The 25,429-nt window shown below is 28.5% G+C and overlaps 1 protein-coding gene across 6 annotated transcripts in view; it reads right to left on the bottom strand.

Moving 5' to 3' along the window:
* LOC119609355 (putative uncharacterized protein DDB_G0285119) overlaps positions 1–8,399 on the bottom strand; it is a 28,813-nt gene extending 20,414 nt beyond the window's left edge. For 2 of the 6 annotated variants that reach the window (XM_037964093.1, XM_037964096.1), the window contains exon 1: positions 7,377–7,508. The gene's annotated coding sequence lies outside the window, so the exon portion shown is untranslated. Of the gene's footprint in view, positions 1–7,276; positions 7,509–8,182 lie in introns of those variants that run through there. The other 4 variants (XM_037964094.1, XM_037964097.1, XM_037964095.1 and 1 more) reach the window with 3 other exon arrangements.
* Positions 8,400–25,429: the final 17,030 nt, after the last annotated feature.

Here is a 25,429-nt window from a genome sequence, read left to right as displayed (position 1 = left end):
TAGTCTAGTCTATAGTCTAGTCTATAGTCTAGTCTATAGTCTAGTCTATAGTCTAGTCTATAGTCTAGTCTATAGTCTAGTCTATAGTCTAGTCTATAGTCTAGTCTATAGTCTAGTCTATAGTCTAGTCTATAGTCTAGTCTATAGTCTAGTCTATAGTCTAGTCTATAGTCTAGTCTATAGTCTAGTCTATAGTCTAGTCTATAGTCTAGTCTATAGTCTAGTCTATAGTCTAGTCTATAGTCTAGTCTATAGTCTAGTCTATAGTCTAGTCTATAGTCTAGTCTATAGTCTAGTCTATAGTCTATTCTATAGTCTAGTCTATGGTCTAGTCTATAGTCTAGTCTATAGGTCTAGTCTATAGTCTAGGCTATAGTCTAGTCTATAGTCTAGTCTATAGTCTAGTCTATAGTCAGTCTACTAGTCTAGTCTATAGTCTAGTCTATAGTCTAGTCTATTAGTCTAGTCTATAGTCTAGTCTATAGTCTAGTCTATAGTCTAGTCTATAGTCTAGTCTATAGTCTAGTCTATAGTCTAGTCTATAGTCTAGTCTATAGTCTAGTCTATAGTCTAGTCTATAGTCTAGTCTATAGTCTAGTCTATAGTCTAGTCTATAGTCTAGTCTATAGTCTAGTCTATAGTCTAGTCTATAGTCTAGTCTATAGTCTAGTCTATAGTCTAGTCTATAGTCTAGTCTATAGTCTAGTCTATAGTCTAGTCTATGTCTAGTCTATAGTCTAGTCTATAGTCTAGTCTATAGTCTAGTCTATAGTCTAGTCTATAGTCTAGTCTATAGTCTAGTCTATAGTCTAGTCTATAGTCTAGTCTATAGTCTAGTCTATAGTCTAGTCTATAGTCTAGTCTATAGTCTAGTCTATAGTCTAGTCTATAGTCTAGTCTATAGTCTAGTCTATAGTCTAGTCTATAGTCTAGTCTATAGTCTAGTCTAGTCTAGTCTAGTAGGTCTAGTCTAGTCTAGTCTAGTTAGTCAGTCTAGTCTATAGTCTAGTCTATAGTCTAGTCTATAGTATAGTCTATAGTCTAGTCTATAGTCTAGTCTATAGTCTAGCTATAGTCTAGTCTATAGTCTAGTCTATAGTCTAGTCTATAGTCTAGTCTATAGTCTAGTCTATAGTCTAGTCTATAGTCTAGTCTATAGTCTAGTCTATAGTCTAGTCTATAGTCTAGTCTATAGTCTAGTCTATAGTCTAGTCTATAGTCTAGTCTATAGTCTAGTCTATAGTATAGTATATAGTCTAGTCTATAGTCTAGTCTATAGTCTAGTCTATAGTCTAGTCTATAGTCTATAGTCTATAGTCTAGTCTATAGTTCTAGTTCAATAGTTCTTAGTCTATATTCTAGTTAGTCTAGTCTCTAGTCTAGTCTCTAGTCTAGTCTCTAGTCTAGTCTCTAGTCTAGTCTATAGTCTAGTCTATAGTCTAGTCTATAGTCTAGTCTATAGTCTAGTCTATAGTCTAGTCTATAGTCTAGTCTATAGTCTAGTCTATAGTCTAGTCTATAGTCTAGTCTATAGTCTAGTCTATAGTAGTCTATAGTCTAGTCTATAGTCTAGTCTATAGTCTAGTCTATAGTCTAGTCTATAGTCTAGTCTATAGTCTAGTCTATAGTCTAGTCTATAGTCTAGTCTATAGTCTAGTCTATAGTCTAGTCTATAGTCTAGTCTATAGTCTAGTCTATAGTCTAGTCTATAGTCTAGTCTATAGTCTAGTCTATAGTCTAGTCTATAGTCTAGTCTATAGTCTAGTCTATAGTCTAGTCTATAGTCTAGTCTATAGTCTAGTCTATAGTCTAGTCTATAGTCTAGTCTATAGTCTAGTCTATAGTCTAGTCTATAGTCTAGTCTATAGTCTAGTCTATAGTCTAGTCTATAGTCTAGTCTATAGTCTAGTCTATAGTCTAGTCTATAGTCTAGTCTATAGTCTTGTCTATAGTCTAGTCTATAGTCTAGTCTATAGTCTAGTCTATAGTCTAGTCTATAGTCTAGTCTATAGTCTAGTCTATAGTCTAGTCTATAGTCTAGTCTATAGTCTAGTCTATAGTCTAGTCTATAGTCTAGTCTATAGTCTAGTCTATAGTCTAGTCTAGTCTATAGTCTAGTCTATAGTCTAGTCTAGTCTATAGTCTAGTCTAGTCTATAGTCTAGTCTAGTCTATAGTCTAGTCTAGTCTATAGTCTAGTCTATAGTCTAGTCTATAGTCTAGTCTATAGCCTAGTCTATAGTCTAGTCTATGGTCTAGTCTATAGTCTAGTCTCTAGTCTAGTCTCTAGTCTAGTCTCTAGTCTAGTCTATAGTCTAGTCTATAGTCTAGTCTATAGTCTAGTCTATAGTCTAGTCTATAGCCTAGTCTATAGTCTAGTCTATAGTCCAGTCTAGTCTATAGTCTAGTCAATAGTCTAGTCTATATTCTAGTCTAGTCTAGTCTCTAGTCTAGTCTCTAGTCGAGTCTCTAGTCTAGTCTCTAGTCTAGTCTCTAGTCTATAGTCTAGTCTAGTCTCTAGTCTACAGTCTAGTCTATAGTCTAGTCTATAGTCTAGTCTATAGTCTAGTCTATAGTCTAGTCTAGTATATAGTCTAGTCTATAGCCTAGTCTATAGCCTAGTCTATAGTCTAGTCTATAGTCTAGTCTATAGTCTAGTCTATAGTCTAGTCTATAGTCTAGTCTATAGTCTAGTCTATAGTCTAGTCTATAGTCTAGTCTATAGTCTAGTCTATAGTCTAGTCTATAGTCTAGTCTATAGTCTAGTCTATAGTCTAGTCTATAGTCTAGTCTAGTCTATAGTCTAGTCTAGTCTAGTCTAGTCTATAGTCTAATAGATAGTCTAATAGATAGTCTAGTCTATAGTCTAGTTTATAGTCTAGTCTTTAGTCTAGTCTATAGTCTAGTCTATGGTCTAGTCTGTAATGTAGTCTATAGTTTAGTCTATAGTCTAGTCTATATAATAAGCTATAGTCTATTCTGTAGTCTAGTCTATAGTATAGGCTATTGTCTAGTCTATAGTCCATATAAGACAAAAATCACAACTTGTATTTCCAAGGGGTTTTGACAAGAGCTTGAAGTTAAACTTAGAACAAAGGCCTTCCATTACAAAACCCTTAAAACGGTTTGTTTGTCAAAGGATTTACTTTTATTATGACTTAGAATCCATGATTCTAGAATTCTTGTTAGTCCAGTGTAAATTTGTATATATTTACAAATTGTACATAGTATGTATGTATGACTATATGTAGGTATATATGCATTTATGATTACGTCAATATTGACCTTGAATAAAGAACCATTTAGAAGAAAGAACAAAAAAATAAAAAGAAAATAAAAGCATCATTTGCACATACAGAGGTAGACATACCTACAAAGACATGTATATGACTGTAAAGTATTATATTTTTATATATGGTTAAAATTAAAATTGTTCTTGTTTTATTACAAAATAAAAACAACAATTGCATGTAAACACAAGTATAGAAATGCATTTAAATATTTTCACGAAAATGCCTTTCAGTTGAAAAACAAAGCAAATTCTTAGAAAAGAAATAATTAAAAGAATTTAATTGTTGTTAACAAAATTTGCTACGAGCCATGTCCATTTTCATTGTTTTCAAAAGAAAACAAAGAAAAATACAAAACTGCTGGCAGAAATTTAAATTAATTTAAAAAAAAAAGTAAATAAATTTAATTTTTTTCCGCAACTTTGATTTAGGATTGAATAAGATTAATTGTTAGATTTTTGTTGATTTTTATAATCATTTGTTATGTATTCTTATTCTGGGTCCAACGTTTGATGTTTTTTTTTTTTTTTGGCAAGATTTTTAATGTTTCTTTAATTCCCATTTTCTAAACAAATAGATATTTCAAGGTGATTTATGTTGTGATAGGGGGGGATTCACAAATAGTTGCAGTCAGTGTCTTATTGACAAAATGGACTTTTTCTAAGGAAATTCGTATAAGATTAATATTAGCTTGGATCTGATGGGATTTCATTAGTTTTATTTTGTCTTATTTGGTCCCATAGGCTTAATATTATTCTAATTAGTTAAAAAAATAGTAATACGTTTTTAAATTTAAAAAATATATACATATTTTTGATTTTACAGCTATATGAACATTCGGGGGAAAAATGGGCGAAAAAAAAATAGCCATTAAAATATGGCGTAAATTTGGAAAAACAAATTTCGTAAGATAATCATTAGGTCTCAATGCGAAAATTTTGTTCAAAAATGGGCGGTTTAGAAATAGTGGCCCTGTCATCTCCCATATAAAGTTAATATCAAAATTCGTATATCTGGGGGAATCCCATATAAAGAAATTAATTTATTAATATATCAGAGAAAATATAACTCCTATAATTTGTCTCAGCCACTTTGTTATCAATTAGAATATTTCTGGCAATTCTGGGCGAACTAGAAGTAGGAGGCGTGGAAACTCCCATATGAATAAAATACAAATATTTGTTTATGTTCCTGTATCTCTGGAATATGTAATAGGCTACTTTTTATTTTGATATTTCAAGTGGTCGAGGAGCCACACCCATATTAAGAAATTATTAAATCCGTATATTTGAGATAATATAATAGTTAGAGTCCTCAAATTTTGTCGGAGCCACTTTAGTGTCAATATTATTATTTGTGATAAAAAGTGGGCGGACTAGCATTAGGGGGCGTGACACCTCCCACATAAATTAAATACAAAAATTCATTTATCTTGGAAACTATTACAGTTAGAAACTTAAAATTTTGCACGAATAACTTTAACACCCATGTAAAAATTTTGCGTAATAAACTGGCGGACTAAACATGAGGGTAGCGGTACCTCCCATATTAATGAAATACAAAAATTCGTTTATCTGGGAAACTAATAGAACTAAATTCTTAAAATTTGCACAAAGAACTTTAATATTCATCTGAACATTTTTAAGGAAAAAAGGGGGCTGAGAGCCCCCATATGAACAAAATAGAAAAATTCGTATATCTGAGAAACTATTAGAGCAAGAATCTTTAAATTTTACTTGAAGTACTTTGACATTTATCTGAACATTTAAAATATAACGGGCGGACTTTCAATGGGGGACTGGTACCTCCCAAATGAATTAAATACAACATTTCGTTTAATTGGGAAACTAATAGAATTAGATTCTTCAAATTTTGAACAAATTACTTTAATATTCATCTGAACATTTTGCAGGAAAAAATTCGTATATCTGGGAAACTATTAGAGCTAGAATCTTCAAATTTTACATGAAGAACTTTGACATTCATGTGAAAATTTAGAGAATAACGGTCGGACTTTCAATGGGGGGCTTGGTACCACATATGTATATGTGTATATCTTGAAAACTGTATAATTCAAATTTTTCATAGATAGATAGAAATTGGCGAACTTCCAATAATTTGCTTGGCATCTCTCATATGTAACATATTGTTAATCTGGAAAACTATTGTAGTTAGAATTTTCAAAATCGTTAAGTGGGCTTTTTATTTATATTGCTTTTAGGGTAGCAAAGTACACTGGGAATAGCTAGTATGTATATACTGATTGATTCATCATCGCACATACCAAACAGCTGAACCTAGAATCATGAAATTTTAACAGTAGATGTGATTTTGGTTATGTAGGTCCACTAAGGAGGCATTTTTGGAAATTTAAATTTTTGCCAAAAAAAAGTTTTCAATATAAATTTTGAATAAAAAATGTATTTTTCTTTATCAATTTATTAAAATTTTTAAGATTTTTTAACAATTAATATTATTTATTAATAATATTTTTGGAATATAAATGCTAATAATAATTTTAAAAAAAAAATTTAATTTGAAAAAAAATTTTAAAAATTAACAAATATTTTATTTTTATATTTAAAAAAATTCATAATAATTTTTTAAAATTGGAAAAAATTTTATTTTTAAAAATTTTTAAATTTTTGTCAAAAAAAAAATTAAACAAATTTGAATTAAAATACAAATTATAATTTATTTTTATATTTTGGAAAATAAATAAATTAATTAAAATTTTTTTTAAAAATTAATAAATATTTCAATTTATTTTCAAAAAAAATATAATTTTTTAAAAAATTATAAATGTTTGCCAAAAAAAAATTAAAAAATTAAAAAATTTTGAATTAAAGTAAAAATTTTAATTTATTTTTATATTTTGTAAATTAAATAAATATTAATAAAAATTTTTAAAATTATTTTTTTTTAATTAATAAAAATTTTAATTTACTTTTATATTTAAAAAAATTTATAATAATTTTTTAAAATTGAAAAAATTCTATTTTTAAAAAATTATTAATTTTTGCAAAAAAAGAAAAACGAATTAAAACATATTGGATTAAAATAATTTATTAATTAATTTTTATATATGGGAAAATAAATAAATATTAAATTTTTTAAAATTAAAAAAAATATTATTTTTTTTTAATTATATATTTTTTTTAATTCAATTAAAAAATAAATATTATTTTTTTATAATTATAATTTTTTTTAATTAAAATAAAAAAATAAATATTAAATAAAAATTTTTAAAATTTAAAAAATAAGCAAAAATTTTATTTTATTTTTATATTTTGAAAGAAAAATTATAATAATTTTTTAAAATTTTAAAAATATTATTTTTTAATAACTATAAATTTTTGTAAAAAAAAGAAAAAATTTAAAAATTCCTAATTAAAATAATTTATTTTTATATTTTCCAAAATAAATAAATATTAAAAATAATTTTTTAAATTTTAAAAATTTGTTAAAATTTACTAGAAATTTTCATTTATTTTTATATTTTGAAAAAAAAATTGAAAAAAAAAATATTATTTTTTAATAATTTAATTGAAAAAAATTGAAATTTTTGCCAAAAAAAAAAAATTCCCAAAAAAAAATATTAAAAATTTTTAATAATTTTTTTCCAATTTAAAATTTTCATTAGAAATTTTTACACAGTTTTTTTCTGTTAAATAAATGAATTTAATATTTTATTAAATAATATTTTCTTTTTTAAAATAACATTTTTTTCACAATTTCTTCAAATTATTTATAAATTAGTTTTTCAAATTTTTTGTGTATTTGTTTTTTTAAAAATTCTAAACAATTTTCTTTAACAAATTTTCACCCTTATTTTTGGTTTTTTTTATTATCAATAATCGATTTCAGTTTAAAATCATTAACACAAGTCCTTTTTTATAATCCTTTAAAAAGTCTTACGGTCTTATTCGCCAAAAAATGTAAATGAAATTTTTTTCATTTTTCCACTTTTTCTTTCCCAAAACCCACCTTCACTTTTCATGGATTTTTTGCTTTTTTGCAACTTTTACTGGAGGGTTTTGACGTTAAAAATTAATTTTCAAAATTTTCTTTCTTTACGTTGCTTTACCTCAAAAAGGAATTATCACAAAACGCACGGAGAGTTGTTTTACGAGTTAGAGTGAACGAGTAGTATCACAAACGATATTGCAAAGTCGACACTTGATTGCCAACTAAATACAACAGAAGCTTATTTTTAATGTTAAAGTCCCCCCAAAAAAAATCTACAACAACAACAAACAAAATGTAAATAAAAACATTAAATATTAGATGTACCTATAGAATACAGTGTTTTTATTTTTCATTTGTATGTATAAAAAAATGCATACAAACAAATGTAGAAAAATGAAAAAAAAAATACAGAAAATTTCGTTAAATAAGAGCGAGTTTTTTGAAAAAGAAATAAAAAGTATACAATCATAAAATAATGATAATGATGATGGCGGTGGTGGTTGTTAGATTGTTGGATTCGTTGGTTTGTTGGGTTGTTTAGTTTGCAGATGAGAGTTAAAGACAGACCAAAACAAATACACAAAAAATATACACAATTTGTTTTTTTTTTTTAAATTTTGTTTAGATTTTTAAACAAAAGAAAACCAGAGGAAAACAATTTTTTTTTTTTGTATGTTTAACTATTGTTTATTTTGTTGTTTTGTTTACTAAAAGCTTTTTTTTCACCAAAAATTATACACAAAATTAAACAAAGTATCTTTTGGGTTAAAAAACCATTTTTCAAATATTTCTTTTAAAGTTATCAAAAAGAAAAATAAATATTTATTTACTTCAACCATATATTATTGTTCACTAATTATCATTAAATAATCCTCTTAATTAATATTTAATTTTAGTTTCATAAAATTTTTAAAAAATTCTTACTTTTTTTAAAAAAAATTTGTTAATAAGAAAATTTCTTAATTATTTCCTTTTTTTCTTTGTAGATTTTTTCTTAATCTTCTGCCTTTTATAATTTTCCTTGTCTGTTGTTTTTATATTTCACTTGTATCTAATAAAATATTTTTATAATTTTTTTTTTTTTTGCGAGACTTGTGTTCTTTTGTAAGTTTTGTTTATGAATGTCAAGGGGAATGGTTTCAAATGTATCTCTAAGCTACAATAAACTGTTTTTTTCTGTCTTTGTTTTTCCTCTTTTTCCTATCTTTTAGTTTATATTTCTGTTTACAATTGTGTGTGTATGGCTTAAATTATAAAACGTAATACAAAAAAAAAAGTACTGTGAAGAAATATAAAAACCAAAACAGAAATTGAAAAAAAGATACTTATTCATTTAGCAGCAATGAATAGAAAAACAAAATCATAAAGAGTGTAAAAGAGAGTTCACTGTTTTTATTCATTTTTAAAAAAAATTCTCTATTCATTTATTAATCACACATTCTCTCTATGTTATTGTGTTCTATTGCAACACTTGATGAAATTCGATTAGGGGAAGCAAATCATATATGTACCTTTACTAATCTCCATAGTTTTGAACGAGCATGAATTTCGTTACCACCAAACTTTCCCAGCAGTTTGGGGAGAAAGTCCCAATAACCCTATCATTTAGGGTTACCCGTAGAAAACGGCTACCCAGGTGACTAGACGAAACTATGGACTACACTCTAAACTAAGCTGCAAACTGATTTATAGACTAGACTATACTCTAGACCAGACTATAGACTAGACTACCATTATGGACTAAATTTTAGACTAGACTATATACTGTAGACTATAAACTATATATACTACTATAGACTAGACTATAAACTAAACTATAGACTAGACTATAGACTAGACTATACCCTAGACTATAGACTAGACTATAAACTGGACTATAGACTAGACTATAGACTAGACTATAGACTAGACTATAGACTAGACTATAGACTAGACTATAGACTAGACTATAGACTGGACTATAGACTAGACTATAGACTAGACTATAGACTAGACTATAGACTAGACTGTAGATTAGACTATAGACTAGACTATAGACTAGAATATAGACTAGACTGTAGATTAGACTATAGACTAGACTATAGACTAGACTATAGACTAGACTATTGACTAGACTATAGACTAGACTATAGACTAGACTATAGACTAGACTATAGACTAGACTATAGACTAGACTATAGACTATACTATAGACTAGACTATAGACTAGACTATAGACTAGACTATAGACTAGACTATAAACTGGACTATAGACTAGACTATAAACTGGACTATAGACTAGACTAGACTATAGACTAGACTATAGACCTAGACTATAGACTAGACTATAGACTAGACTATAGACTAGACTATAGACTAGACTATACTAGACTATAGACTAGACTATAGACTGGACTATAGACTAGACTATAGACTAGACTATAGACTAGACTATAACTAGACTATAGACTAGACTATAGACTAGACTATAGACTAGACTATACTGGACTATAGACTAGACTATAGACTAGACTATAGACTAGGACTATAGACTAGACTATAGACTAGACTATAGACTAGACTATAGACTAGACTATAGACTAGACTATAGACTAGACTATAGACTAGACTATAGACTAGACTATAGACTAGACTATAGACTAGACTATAGACTAGACTATAGACTAGACTATAGACTAGACTATAGACTAGACTATAGACTAGACTATAGACTAGACTATAGACTACTATAGACTAGACTATAGACTAGACTATAGACTAGACTATAGACTAGACTATAGACTAGACTATAGACTAGACTATAGACTAGACTATAGACTAGACTATAGACTAGACTATAGACTAGACTATAGACTATAGACTAGACTATAGACTATACTATAGACTAGACTATAGACTAGACTATAGACTAGACTATAGACTAGACTATAGACTAGACTATAGACTAGACTATAGACTAGACTATAGACTAGACTATAGACTAGACTATAGACTAGACTATAGACTAGACTATAGACTAGACTATAGACTAGACTATAGACTAGACTATGGACTAGACTATAGACTAGACTATAGACTAGACTATAGACTAGACTATAGACTAGACTATAGACTAGACTATAGACTAGACTATAGACTAGACTATAGACTAGACTATAGACTAGACTATAGACTAGACTATAGACAAGACTATAGACTAGACTATAGACTAGACTATAGACTAGACTATAGACTAGACTATAGACTAGACTATAGACTAGACTATAGACTAGACTATAGACAGACTATAGACTAGACTATAGACTAGACTATAGACTAGACTATTAGACTAGACTATAGACTAGACTATAGACTAGACTATAGACTAGACTATAGACTAGACTATAGACTAGACTATAGACTAGACCTATAGACTAGACTATAGACTAGACTATAGACTAGACATATAGACTAGACTATAGACTAGACTATAGACTAGACTATATAGACTAAGACTAGACTATAGACTAGACTATAGACTAGACTATAGACTAGACTATAGACTAGACTATAGACTAGACTATAGACTAGACTATAGACTAGACTATAGACTAGACTATAGACTAGACTATAGACTAGACTATAGACTAGACTATAGACTAGACTATAGACTAGACTATAGACTAGACTATAGACTAGACTATAGACTAGACTATAGACTAGACTATAGACTAGACTATAGACTAGACTATAGACTAGACTATAGACTAGACTAGACTACAGACTAGACTATAGACTAGACTATAGACTAGACTATAGACTAGACTATAGACTAGACTATTGACTAGACTATAGACTAGACTATAGACTAGACTATAGACTAGACTATAGACTAGACTATAGACTAGACTATAGACTAGACTATAGACTAGACTATAGACTAGGTTACGGACTAGACTATAAACTAAACTATAAAATATAGGTTATAGACTAGATTATGGATTATGCTACACAGCAGACTATTGACTGGACTATAGATTATAGACTAGACTTACCTATAATGTTTATGCCTATAGATAGAACTTGATATTGTGAAACGTAACACACAAAAAAATATTTTATTCAAAAGATCATACCGATCATTTGAAAATGTTATTTCAAATATGGCTACCTTTGCTGTTCATGGCGAAGTACAAGCCGGTCGCTCAATTTTTGGACACTTTTTCGGGCATTATCACGAATAACGCAACCAATATTGACCTTCAAGCCTTTAGTGGTAGGTGTCAACATAAACTAATGACTTCTAGTGGCGCCAGTGTTAAATAGCATATACTTGGAGTCCAATTGACTGGTCCATTTAAAATATATTTAAAAGTTCTAAATTTATTTAAAATTTATCTCGGAAGTAGCGATTCCATTATTAAAACATTCTATGCTATAATCAAAGTAAATTTATAAAGTAGACTCATTTGAACAGCTGACTATTTTTTTAAACTTGCTATTTGTGGACTTACTTGTCAAAAATGTTTATGTTGCCATATTTGTTTTCATTTTAACGCTTGCTTTTGTACAAATTTCTGAGTAATTTGTTGTATTTAATGTGAAAAAGTGTATTTTAAGTGTATAATATTTTTAAAAATGTTCTAATTTTTAAAAAATAAAGAAAACTCTGTGACTTTTAATATAAATAACAACATATTTTTGGAAAGTACAACAATAATGCCATATTTTCCATTAATTATTGGTTCATTTTTGTAAACAAATTTTGACAAGTGAGTATTTCGAACAAAAACAAATTGCCTGTGGTTTTTGTAGACGTTTGTTGTACAACAACTCGTGTCGCTACTTTATTAATTTACTTTGGCTATAATTATAGTCAGATCATTGCTCTTTTATTCTCACTGAATACTACTCCTCTGCCTCTACAATAATAAAAACAAAAACCAAATTGATCAGTTTTTATAAACGTGATACAAAAACAAAATTTGTTAAACCAAAAAAAAAATAATTTTATTCGTTAGTATGTATTTCGCTTTCAAAACCTTTGTTTGTAAACAAACGATCGATCGATCGTACGTTCATACGTAGAGTGTTGAAAGATGACGAAAAAGTGGAGAGGGTTGTTGTGACTTGTGTTCATTTTCCAATGATAATCAACCACAAACAAAAATAAAGAAAATATCAGAAAAAAGTAAACAAACATATGAACTGACTGACTGAATGACTTGGCTAAATGTATGGTTCGCTGACTGACTGCCTGACTAACCGATGACGCTCATGACATACATTTGCAATAGCAAAAGAAATACAATAATAACAAACAATAGAAATATAGCAATATGTATTAATGAAATAAAAATATAAATGAAAAATATTAATGACTACAATAAAGTCTAAAGAGATTTAGTACATTTATACATATAATTGAACACATATGCCTGTATGTATGTACATGTGTATATGTAGGGTATCTACTAGATACTTATGTATATGTTTATGGAGGTGATATTTTTGTTTATAAAAATCAGCTGTTTCTATTTCTTTTCGTTTGTTTCGGTTAAAAACTTATTGCGTATTTAATTTTTTTCTCCAATTTTTTGATTGTTTATGTTTAGACTCGAAGAAATACACTTTAAAATTGTATTTATGTGTCTTTCGTTTTTCTTTTTTTTTTTTTTGTTTTCGTTCTTCAATAAATAAAAAAAAAAAAAACTACTTTAAATCTAAACAAAAATATAAACAAAGATTTCAATTCTTTGTTTATATTTTCTTGTTTTAATTACTATGTAGTGACTAATTTTTATTCAAGTATAAATATTTTCCCTCCATTTTTTTTTTTTTCGAAAAATAAAAAAAACATAAACAATAAAATAGTTTTTATTTTCTAATCTAAATTTTTACGATTTTACTCTAGTGCACTTTAATGTTAGAAAAATATTCAAACGCAAATGTGAAAACGTCTGCTTTTATTTGTATACAAGTTTTGTGTTATTGTACTGCTATTAATCCAGTACAAAGTCCACTTTTGTTCGAATAATTTGAACACAAAAAAATTATACTTATAAAATAGTTTTTATTTAACAATAATTTTTTTTATAAAATGCACGTATTGTATTTTATTTCCAAATGCTAAATATAAAGATCTAAATATTTTTAATACCCTATAGAACATTTGGAATTTTAAAATATTTTTAAGGATTATGACAGTTTTGAAGGTTTTTTAAATGTGCAGGAAATACAAATAGAAATCGCTATAGTTTGAACAGAATGAAAACTTCAAGCCTATTCGCTAGTCTAGTCTATAATCTAGTCTATAGTCTAGTCTATAGTGTAGTCTATAGTCTAGTCTATAGTCTAGTCCATAGTCTAGTCTATAGTCTAGTCTATAGTCTAGTCTATAGTCTAGTCTATAGTCTAGTCTATAGTCTAGTCTATAGTCTAGTCCATAGTCTAGTCTATAGTCTAGTCTATAGTCTAGTCTATAGTCTAGTCTATAGTCTAGTCTATAGTCTAGTCTATAGTCTAGTCTATAGTCTAGTCTATAGTCTAGTCTATAGTCCAGTCTATAGTCTAGTCTATAGTCCTAGTCTATAGTCTAGTCTATAGTCTAGTCTATAGTCCAGTCCATAGTCTAGTCCATAGTCTAGTCCATAGTCTAGTCCATAGTCTAGTCCATAGTCTAGTCCATAGTCTAGTCTATAGTCTAGTCTATAGTCTATTATATAGTCTATTATATAGTCTAGTCTATAGTCTAGTCTATAGTCTAGTCTATAGTAGTCTATGTCTAGTCCATAGTCTAGTCTATAGTCTAGTCTATAGTCTAGTCTATAGTCTAGTCTATAGTCTAGTCTATAGTCTAATCTAGTCTAGTCTATAGTCTAGTCTATAGTCTAGTCTATAGTCTAGTCATAGTCTAGTCTACAGTCTAGTCTATAGTCTAGTCTATAGTCTAGTCTATAGTCTAGTCTATAGTCTAGTCTATAGTCTAGTCTATAGTCTAGTCTATAGTCTAGTCTATAGTCTAGTCTATAGTCTAGTCTATAGTCTAGTCTATAGTCTAGTCTATAGTCTAGTCTATAGTCTAGTCTATAGTCTAGTCTATAGTCTAGTCTATAGTCTAGTCTAGTCTAGTCTATAGTCTAGTCTATAGTCTAGTCTATAGTCTAGTCTATAGTCTAGTCTATAGTCTAGTCTATAGTCTAGTCTATAGTCTAGTCTATAGTCTAGTCTATAGTCTAGTCTATAGTCTAGTCTATAGTCTAGTCTATAGTCTAGTCTATAGTCTAGTCTATAGTCTAGTCTATAGTCTAGTCTATAGTCTAGTCTATAGTCTAGTCTATAGTCTAGTCTATAGTCTAGTCTATAGTCTAGTCTATAGTCTAGTCTTAGTCTAGTCTATGTCTCTATAGTCTAGTCTATAGTCTAGTCTATAGTCTAGTCTATAGTCTAGTCTATAGTCTAGTCTATAGTCTAGTCTATAGTCTAGTCTATAGTCTAGTCTATAGTCTAGTCTATAGTCTAGTCTATAGTCTAGTCTATAGTCTAGTCTATAGTCTAGTCTATAGTCTAGTCCATAGTCTAGTCTATAGTCTAGTCTATAGTCTAGTCTATAGTCTAGTCTATAGTCTAGTCTATAGTCTAGTCTATAGTCTAGTCTATAGTCTAGTCTATAGTCTAGTCTATAGTCTAGTCTAAGTCTAGTCTAGTCTATAGTCTAGTCTATAGTCTAGTCTATAGTCTAGTCTATAGTCTAGTCTATAGTCTAGTCTATAGTCTAGTCTATAGTCTAGTCTATAGTCTAGTCTATAGTGTAGTCTATAGTGTAGTCTATAGTCTAGTCTATAGTCTAGTCTATAGTCTATCTATAGTCTAGTATATAGTCTAGTCTATAGGCTAGTCTATAGTCTAGTCTATAGTCTAGTCTATAGGCTAGTCTATAGTCTAGTCTATAGTCTAGTCTATAGTCTAGTCTATAGGCTAGTCTATAGTCTAGTCTATAGTCTAGTCTATAGTCTAGTCTATAGTCTAGTCTATAGTCTAGTCTATAGTCTAGTCTATAGTCTAGTCTATAGTCTAGTCTATAGTCTAGTCTATAGTCTAGTCTATAGTCTATTCTATAGTCTAGTCTATAGTCTAGTCTATGTCTAGTCTATAGTCTAGTCTATAGTCTAGTCTATAGTCTAGTCTATAGTCTAGTCTATAGTCTAGTCTATAGTCTAGTCTATAGTCTAGTCTATAGTCTAGTCTAGTCTAGTTATAGTCTATAGTCTAGTCTATAGTCTAGTCTATAGTCTAGTCTATAGTCTAGTCTATAGTCTAGTCTATAGTCTAGTCTATAGTCTAGTCTATAGTCTAGTCTATAGTCTAGTCTATAGTCTAGTCTATAGTCTAGTCTATAGTCTAGTCTATAGTCTAGTCTATAGTCTAGTCTATAGTAGTCTTAGTCTAGTCTATAGTCTAGTCTATAGTCTAGTCTATAGTCTAGTCTATAGTCTAGTCTATAGTCTAGTCTATAGTCTAGTCTATAGTCTAGTCTATAGTCTAGTCTCTAGTCTATAGTCTAGTCTATAGTCTAGTCTATAGTCTAGTCTATAGTCTAGTCTATAGTCTAGTCTATAGTCTAGTCTATAGTCTAGTCTATAGTCTAGTCTATAGTCTAGTCTATAGTCTAGTCTATAGTCTAGTCTATAGTCTAGTCTATAGTCTAGTCTATAGTCTAGTCTATAGTCTAGTCTATAGTCTAGTCTATAGTCTAGTCTATAGTCTAGTCTATAGTCTAGTCTATAGTCTAGTCTATAGTCTAGTCTATAGTCTAGTCTATAGTCTAGTCTATAGTCTAGTCTATAGTCTAGTCTATAGTCTAGTCTATAGTCTAGTCTATAGTCTAGTCTATAGTCTAGTCTATAGTCTAGTCTATAGTCTAGTCTATAGTCTAGTCTATAGTCTAGTCTATAGTCTAGTCTATAGTCTAGTCTATAGTCTAGTCTATAGTCTAGTCTATAGTCTAGTCTATAGTCTAGTCTATAGTCTAGTCTATAGTCTAGTCTATAGTCTAGTCTATAGTCTAGTCTATAGTCTAGTCTATAGTCTAGTCTATAGTCTAGTCTATAGTCTAGTCTATAGTCTAGTCTATAGTCTAGTCTATAGTCTAGTCTATAGTCTAGTCTATAGTCTAGCTATAGTCTAGTCTATAGTCTAGTCTATAGTCTAGTCTATAGTCTAGTCTATAGTCTAGTCTATAGTCTAGTCTATAGTCTAGTCTATAGTCTAGTCTATAGTCTAGTCTATAGTCTAGTCTATAGTCTAGTCTATAGTCTAGTCTATAGTCTAGTCTATAGTCTAGTCTATAGTCTAGTTCTAGTTATGTCTAGAGTCTAAGTCTAGTCTATAGTCAGTCTATAGTCTAGTCTATAGTCTAGTCTATAGGTCAGTCTATAGTTAGTCTATAGTCTAGTCTATAGTCTAGTCTATAGTCTAGTACTATAGCTAGTCTATAGTCTAGATCTAGTTAGTCTATAGTCTAGTCTATAGTCTAGTCTATAGTCTAGTCTATAGTCTAGTCTATAGTCTAGTCTATAGTCTAGTCTATAGTCTAGTCTATAGTCTAGGTCTATAGTCTAGTCTATAGTCTAGTCTATAGTTAGTCATAGTCTAGCTATAGTCTAGTCTATAGTCTAGTCTATAGTCTAGTCTATAGTCTAGTCATATAGTCTTAGTCTATAGTCTAGTCATATAGTCTAGTCTATAGTCTAGTGCTATAGTCTAGTCTATAGGTCTAGTCTATAGTCTAGTCTATAGTCTAGTCTATAGTCTAGTCTATAGTCTATGGTCTATAGTCTAGTCTATAGTCTAGTCTATAGTTAGTCTATAGTCTAGTCTATAGTCTAGTCTATAGTCTAGTCTATAGTCTAGTCTATAGTCTAGTCTATAGTCTAGTCTATAGTCTAGTCTATAGTCTAGTCTATAGTCTAGTCTATAGTCTAGTCTATAGTCTAGTCTATAGTCTAGTCTATAGTCTAGTCTATAGTCTAGTCTATAGTCTAGTCTATAGTCTAGTCTATAGTCTAGTCTATAGTCTAGTCTATAGTCTAGTCTATAGTCTAGTCTATAGTCTAGTCTATAGTCTAGTCTATAGTCTAGTCTATAGTCTAGTCAATAGTATAGTCTATAGTCTAGCCTATAGTCTAGTCTATAGTCTAGTCTATAGTCTAGTCTATAGTCTAGTCTATAGTCTAGTCTATAGTCTAGTCTATAGTCTAGTCTATAGTCTAGTCTATAGTCTAGTCTATAGTCTAGTCTATAGTCTAGTCTATAGTCTAGTCTATAGTCTAGTCTATAGTCTAGTCTATAGTCTAGTCTATAGTCTAGTCTATAGTCTAGTCTATAGTCTAGTCTATAGTCTAGTCTATAGTCTAGTCTAGTCTAGTCTAGTCTAGTCTATAGTCTAGTCTATAGTCTAGTCTATAGCTAGTCTATAGTCTAGTCTAGTAGTCTAGCTAGTCTATAGTCTAGTCTATAGTCTAGTCTATAGTCTAGTCTAGTCTATCTAGTCTAGTCTATAGTCTAGTCTATAGTCTAGTCTATAGTCTAGTCTATAGTCTAGTCAATAGTATAGTCTATAGTCCCGTCTATAGCCTAGTCTATAACCTAGTCTATAGTCTAGTCTATAGTCTATGGTCTAGTGTATAGTCTAGTCTATAGTCTGTGGTCTAGTCTATAGTCTAGTCTTTAGTCTAGTCTATAGTCTAGTCTATAGTCTAGTCTATTGTCTAGTCTGCAGTTTAGTCCACAGTTTAGTCTGTATACTGAAAAAAGTTGTTGCTAATTTTTCTTGTCTGTTTTAGTGATACTTTAAGTCATTATCACCGTAGTAATCCAAAAATCCTTCTAAATTTTAAATTTTAAAATAATCACAATCAAATGCATATTTTTAAAATTATAGGAAAAATTTGCATTTTTATTGCACTACAAGCACAATTATAGTATTTGTGTTGTAGTATGAAAATATTTCAAGTAAACTAGAAAATGTTTGAAACAAAGCAGCAAAAAAAGTACAATAAAAACAAGTAAGGAAGTATAGACGGTTTATGCCGATTATATGATACACTATGCTAGTAAAATCAGGAGGATCTAATATCAAGATTAGGTTCGAACATAAATCGATCGATTTAGAGAGCGTTACTAATTTATATTTCAAAAAGGTGATTTCTGAAGTGGATCATTTAGGGGGTAAAATTTTAACATATTTTGATCAATCGTACAACCAGTTTGTGTGGATTTTCAGTTTTTAGGGCACGTTTTCAAATTTTGTCAAACTATTTAAATACAGCATATGTATATCATAAAATGTTTCTGAAAAAAACATCTACGGTAATGGATCTTAATTTTCTAACTATTGTCTTGTAGGGGTAATAGCTCGTGTACAATAGTTTTTATATTCAAGTATTAATTGAAAAATTGCAATTGAAATTCTAATATTTTAAAGACTAACGAACGACATGAGTGGAATACGTGTGAATTTAAAACGAACAACAAAAATTATAGTTCACAAAAAAAGTGTATTTTAGAGTAGTAATCACAAACAAAAACTTATAGTAATTTAAATGCTTTTATAGAAAACCATATATAAATTAATACGGCGGATCGATTAAATGACTAAAACTATACGTTTGCTATATTTCAAATGCATTCCTTTTGTGGAGTTTCAATAGCGCGAAAAAAAAGTATAAAATAATTAAAATACTTGAATAAAACAAGCAAAAATGTTAATTAAATAACACCAAATTTTATTAATAAAAGATAGATTTCTAAATTATTTTATTACTTAAAAACATTTGTAAAAGCTGCTCCCATTAATTTTTTGCTTACTAATACCAAGATCACTTACGATTTCCTGCACGTGCCTTGCTTGTATTATATTCTTATTGTATTAGTTTATAATCAATGTTGTTTACTTATTTCTCAAACTAAAAATACTTTTTATTTGTTTAAATAAACATATTTACTTTTTAATTATTTATGTATATTTTTGTATAAACAAATCCAAAATTCTTTATCTTATCCATGTTTAAATAACATGTTATTTTTTGAATTTCACTCTTTGAAATAATAATTTGTTTATTAATATGTATAAAAATATTGAGAACAAATAACAAAAGCTTGTTTACAAACATAGACCTCAGACCACAATATAATGGGCTATTTTTTGCTTACTACCGTAAGCAAAGGCAACTGATCTATATTGGAGATTGTAGACTGATCTATAGTGAAGATTATAGAGCTATAGTGAAGACAATAGATCTACAGTCAAGGCCATAAACCGATATATAGTCAAGACTACAGATCAGTCTATAGTCAAGACCATAGACTGATTTATAGTCAATATTATAGACTGATCTATAGTCAAGACTATAAACAGATCTGTAGTCAAGACTAAAGACTGATCCTGTAGTCAAGACTCTAAACTGATGTATATAGGATGGTTTATAGTCAAGACTATAGACTGATATATAGTCAAGACTATAGAATGATCTATAGTCAAGACTATAGACTGATACATAGTCAAGACTATAGACTGATCTATAAGCAAGACTATAGACTGATCTATAAGCAAGACTATAGACTGATCTATAGTCAAGACTATAGACTGATCTATAGTCAAGACTATAGACTGATCTATAGTCAAGACTATAGACTGATCTATAGTCAAGACTATATACAGATCTATAGTCAAGACTATAGGCTGATCTATAGACAAGACTATAGACTGATCTATAGTCTGACTATAGACTGATCTATAGTCTGACTATAGACTGATCTATAGTCAAGACTATATACAGATCTATAGTCAAGACTATAGACTGATCTATAGTCAAGACTATAGACTGATCTATAGTCAAGACTATAGACTGATCTATAGTCAAGACTATAGACTGATCTATAGTCAAGACTATAGAATGATCTATAGTCAAGACTATAGACTGAAATATAGTCAAGACTATAGACTGATCTATAGTTCAGATTATAGACTGATCTATAGTCAAGACCATAGAATGACTTATAGTCAAGACTATAGACTGAAATATAGTCAAGACTATAGACTGATCTATAGTCAAACCTATAGACTGAAATATAGTCAAGACTATAGACAGATCTATATCCAAGACTATAGACAGATCTGTAGCCAAGACTATAGACAGATCTGTATTCAAGACTATAGACAGATCTGTAGTCAAGACTATAGACTGATCTATAGTCTGTACTACACATTGATCTATATACAAGACTGTAGGCTGATCTATATTCAAGACTATAGACTGATCTGTAGTCAAGACTATAGACTGATCTATAGTGAAGATTATAGACTGATCTGTAGTCAAGACTATAGACTGATCTGTAGTCAAGACTATAGACTGATCTATAGTGAAGATTATAGACTGATCTGTAGTCAAGACTATAGACTGATCTATAGTGAAGATTATAGACTGATCTGTAGTCAAGACTATAGACTGATCTATAGTCTGTACTACACATTGATCTATATACAAGACTGTAGGCTGATCTATATTCAAGACTATAGACTGATCTATAATCAAGACTATAGACTGATCTATAGTCTGTACTACACATTGATCTATAGTCAAGACAATAGAATGATCTATAGTCAAGACTATAGAATTATCCAAAGTCAAGACTATAGAATGATCTATAGTCAAGACTATAGAATGACCTATAGTCAAGACTATAGATTGACTATACAATGATCTATAGTCAAGACTATAGAACGATCTATAGTAGACATATAGATATATAGTAAAGACATATAGATATATAGTAAAGACTATAGACTGATATATAGTCAAGACTATAGACTGATCTATATATAAAAGATTATTCGGAAAATAAACTAAAAATGATAAATAATTAACTTTTTGGCAAATAACTATTAATGGGCGTCTTATTCATTTAACAAAATCATATTTGATTAAAAAAAACTATTTAGAACAAAAAATTTTTTAAAAAATTTATTATCTATAAAAAAAATACACAATATTTTTTTTGCCCCCCAATAAACTTAACTTAACTTGCCCTCCAATTATTACAATTAGTTTCTATACATTTTTTTTAAATATTTTCAGTTTAATTTCTATTATTAAAATATTTGTTTGTTATACCATAATTATATTAAACAAAAGTTATGTAAGAAAATCTTTCTTTTTCACTTAATTATTTATGTTTATTTTTATTTTTTTGCAAAATATTTCATTTATAATAAATATATACCTGCAAAGAATTTCAAAATATTTTTGAACAAAATTTATTGCGCATTGGTTAAAAAAAAGAAACAAATATCAGTTTAAATACTTATAGTAAATTTGACAAATAAATTTTAGTCAAAACACAAAACACGAGCCATTGACATTTAAATTTTTTTAGAACCACCCCCCAAGATATTGGGAATTTGTTAAATCGTATGAAATACATAGAAATACGTCTTACGCATGTTTCGGTGGTGGGTATATAAGATTCAGAGCGAAGGACCAAAACATTTATACTTGTTTTTTGTTTATAAACAATATTATTTAAAACAACAATAAATAATATCATATACAAATTTCATAAAAAAGTTTAAATTTACAGTTATATTTGCTAAAAAAAAACCGAAATCGGGGGAGGGAAATTTAACTTTCTGGTTTAAAATAACCTGATTGTTATAAATTTTATTATTTGTATGCAATTTCATAAAATATATAATAATCTTATCTAAATATTTGTAAATTATAATAGTAAAATCAAAAATAACAAAGTAAAAGTTCATTGAACTTTTGTTTAAACAACAAAGTGGAACCAACAATAACTGAAACTTATTTGCTATATAAAACTGAACAGGTTTATTTTTTTTTTTTCAAGAAAAATTTCTAAGGGGGTGGAATTTGGAGTGTGTTGCAATACTTATGGTCGAGTTTCATGCAACACAAACGCATTTTTATAAACATTTTCAATTAATTTATTTCCATTATGATATGTTGTAAACATTTTTTAAAAAGGTTTCTTTTTAGAACCGCACAACAACACCTGCTTCTAAATGAATGCAAATGTTAAGTTTGAAATTTTTACGACCCCCAAAATCAACATAAATAGTCAGTCATCATTATTTATATAAAACTTTAGGTTGGAAAGGTAAAAAATTACAATTTGTTTGAATTTTTTTCCTTATTTATGCAAGTGTGAACGTGTGATGGATGAGTGTGTAGTAAAGTGGAGTGTCACCACACCGAGTGTATATGAGTTTGTAAAATATTATTTTAATTATCATTGCATGTTATAAAAAGCATAAATGCATTTTATTGATTTTCTCGAGATGACATTCATTTAATTTGGTGTGGTTCACACACATTGGATATACACTTGACTCTCGTTTATTGCTATGAATTTTATGGAGGAAAATCGTTGCCCCTGAAATTGTAATAGACTCTCGCTAGCTCAAGTCGTAGGATGTACTCGAGCAAACTTAAGTTTTCTTGCAGGAATAGATTCGCTGGAACAAGCATTTCGATTGGGTAGGACTCCCATTAGCTATTTAGATAGATAGATAGATAGATATAGATAGATAGATAGATAGATAGATAGATAGATAGATAGAAGTAGTAGATAGATAATAGATAGATAAGATAGATAGATAGATAGATAGATAGATAGATAGATAGATAGATAGATAGATAGATAGATAGAAGATAGATAGATAGATAATAGATAGATAGACTAGATAGATAGATAGATAGATAGATAGATAGATAGATAGATAGATAGATAGATAGTTAGATAGATAGATAGGCTAGTGATAGATAGATAGATAGATAGATAGATAGAAGATAGTATGATAGATAGATAGTAGATAGAAGATTAGATAGATAGATAGATAGATAGATAGATAGATAGATAGATAGATAGATAGATAGATAGATAGATAGATAGATAGATAGATAGATAGATAGATAGATAGATAGATAGATAGATAGATAGATAGATAGATAGATAGATAGATAGATAGATAGATAGATAGATAGATAGATAGATAGATAGATAGATAGATAGATAGATAGATAGATAGATAGATAGATAGATAGATAGATAGATAGATAGATATAGATAGATAGATAGATAGATAGATAGATAGATAGATAGATAGATAGATAGATAGATAGATAGATAGATAGATAGATAGATAGATAGATAGATAGATAGATAGATAGATAGATAGATAGATAGATAGATAGATAGATAGATAGATAGATAGATAGATAGATAGATAGATAGATAGATAGATAGATAGATAGATAGATAGATAGATAGATAGATAGATAGATAGATAGATAGATAGATAGATAGATAGATAGATAGATAGATAGATAGATAGATAGATAGATAGATAGATAGATAGATAGATAGATAGATAGATAATTAGTTATTTAGTTAGTTAGTTAGTTAGATAGTTAGTAGTTAGTTAGTTAGTTAGCTAGTTAGTTAGTTAGTTAGTTAGTTATTTAGTTAGTTAGTTAGTTAGTTAGTTAGTTAGTTAGTTAGTAGTAGTAGTTAGTTAGTTAGTTAGTTAGTTAGTTAGTTAGTTAGTAGTTAGTTAGTTAGTAGTTAGTTAGTTAGTTAGTTAGTAGTTAGTTAGTTAGTTAGTTAGTTAGTTAGTTAGTTAGTAGTTAGTTAGTAGTTAGTTAGTTAGTTAGTTAGTTAGTTAGTTAGTTAGTTAGTTAGTTAGTTAGTTAGTTAGTTAGTTAGTTAGTTAGTTAGTTAGTTAGTTAGTTAGTTAGTTAGTTAGTTAGTTAGTTAGTTAGTTGTTAGTTAGTAGTTAGTTAGTTAGTTAGTAGTTAGTTAGTTAGTTAGTTAGTTAGTTATTTAGTTATTTAGTTAGTTAGTTAGTTAGTTAGTTAGTTAGTTAGTTAGTTAGTTAGTTAGTTAGTTAGTTAGTTAGTTAGTAGTTAGTTAGTTAGTTAGTTAGTTAGTAGTTAGTTAGTTAGTTAGTTAGTTAGTTAGTTAGTTAGTTAGTTAGTAGTTAGTTAGTTAGTTAGTTAGTTAGTTAGTTAGTTAGTTAGTTAGTTAGTTAGTTAGTTAGTTAGTTAGTTAGTTAGTTAGTTAGTTAGTTAGTTAGTTAGTTAGTTAGTTAGTTAGTTAGTTAGTTAGTTAGTTAGTAGTTAGTTAGTTAGTTAGTTAGTTAGTTAGTTAGTTAGTTAGTTAGTTAGTTAGTTAGTTAGTTAGTAGTTAGTTAGTTAGTTAGTTAGTTAGTTAGTTAGTTAGTTAGTTAGTTAGTTAGTTAGTTAGTTAGTTAGTTAGTTAGTTAGTTAGTTAGTTAGTTAGTTAGTTAGTTAGTTAGTTAGTTAGTTAGTTAGTTAGTTAGTAGTTAGTTAGTTAGTAGTTAGTTAGTTAGTTAGTTAGTTAGTTAGTTAGTTAGTTAGTTAGTTAGTTAGTTAGTTAGTTAGTTAGTTAGTAGTTAGTTAGTTAGTTAGTTAGTTAGTTAGTTAGTTAGTTAGTTAGTAGTAGTTAGTTAGTTAGTTAGTAGTAGTTAGTTAGTTAGTTAGTTAGTTAGTAGTTAGTTAGTTAGTTAGTTAGTAGTAGTTAGTTAGTTAGTTAGTAGTTAGTTAGTTAGTTAGTTAGTTAGTTAGTTAGTTAGTTAGTTAGTTAGTTAGTTAGTTAGTTAGTTAGTTAGTTAGTTAGTTAGTTAGTTAGTTAGTTAGTTAGTTAGTTAGTTAGTTAGTTAGTTAGTAGTTAGTTAGTTAGTTAGTTAGTTAGTTAGTTAGTTAGTAGTTAGTTAGTTAGTTAGTTAGTAGTAGTTAGTAGTTAGTTAGTTAGTTAGTAGTTAGTTAGTTAGTTAGTTAGTTAGTTAGTTAGTAGTTAGTTAGTTAGTTAGTTAGTTAGTTAGTTAGTTAGTTAGTTAGTTAGTTAGTTAGTTAGTTAGTTAGTTAGTTAGTTAGTTAGTTAGTAGTTAGTTAGTTAGTTAGTTAGTTAGTTAGTTAGTTAGTTAGTTAGTTAGTTAGTTAGTAGTTAGTTAGTTAGTTAGTTAGTTAGTTAGTTAGTTAGTTAGTTAGTTAGTTAGTTAGTTAGTTAGTTAGTTAGTTAGTTAGTTAGTTAGTTAGTTAGTTAGTTAGTTAGTTAGTTAGTTAGTTAGTTAGTTAGTTAGTTAGTTAG

This window comes from Lucilia sericata, unplaced genomic scaffold (assembly GCF_015586225.1).
Source record: "Lucilia sericata isolate MDLA Ls3-8-SP2 unplaced genomic scaffold, ASM1558622v1 Contig000962F_arrow, whole genome shotgun sequence".
NCBI classification, from domain to species: Eukaryota; Metazoa; Arthropoda; class Insecta; order Diptera; family Calliphoridae; genus Lucilia; species Lucilia sericata.
The sequence above is the reverse complement of the archived record's forward strand: the minus strand, read 5'-3'. Positions and strand labels throughout refer to the sequence as shown.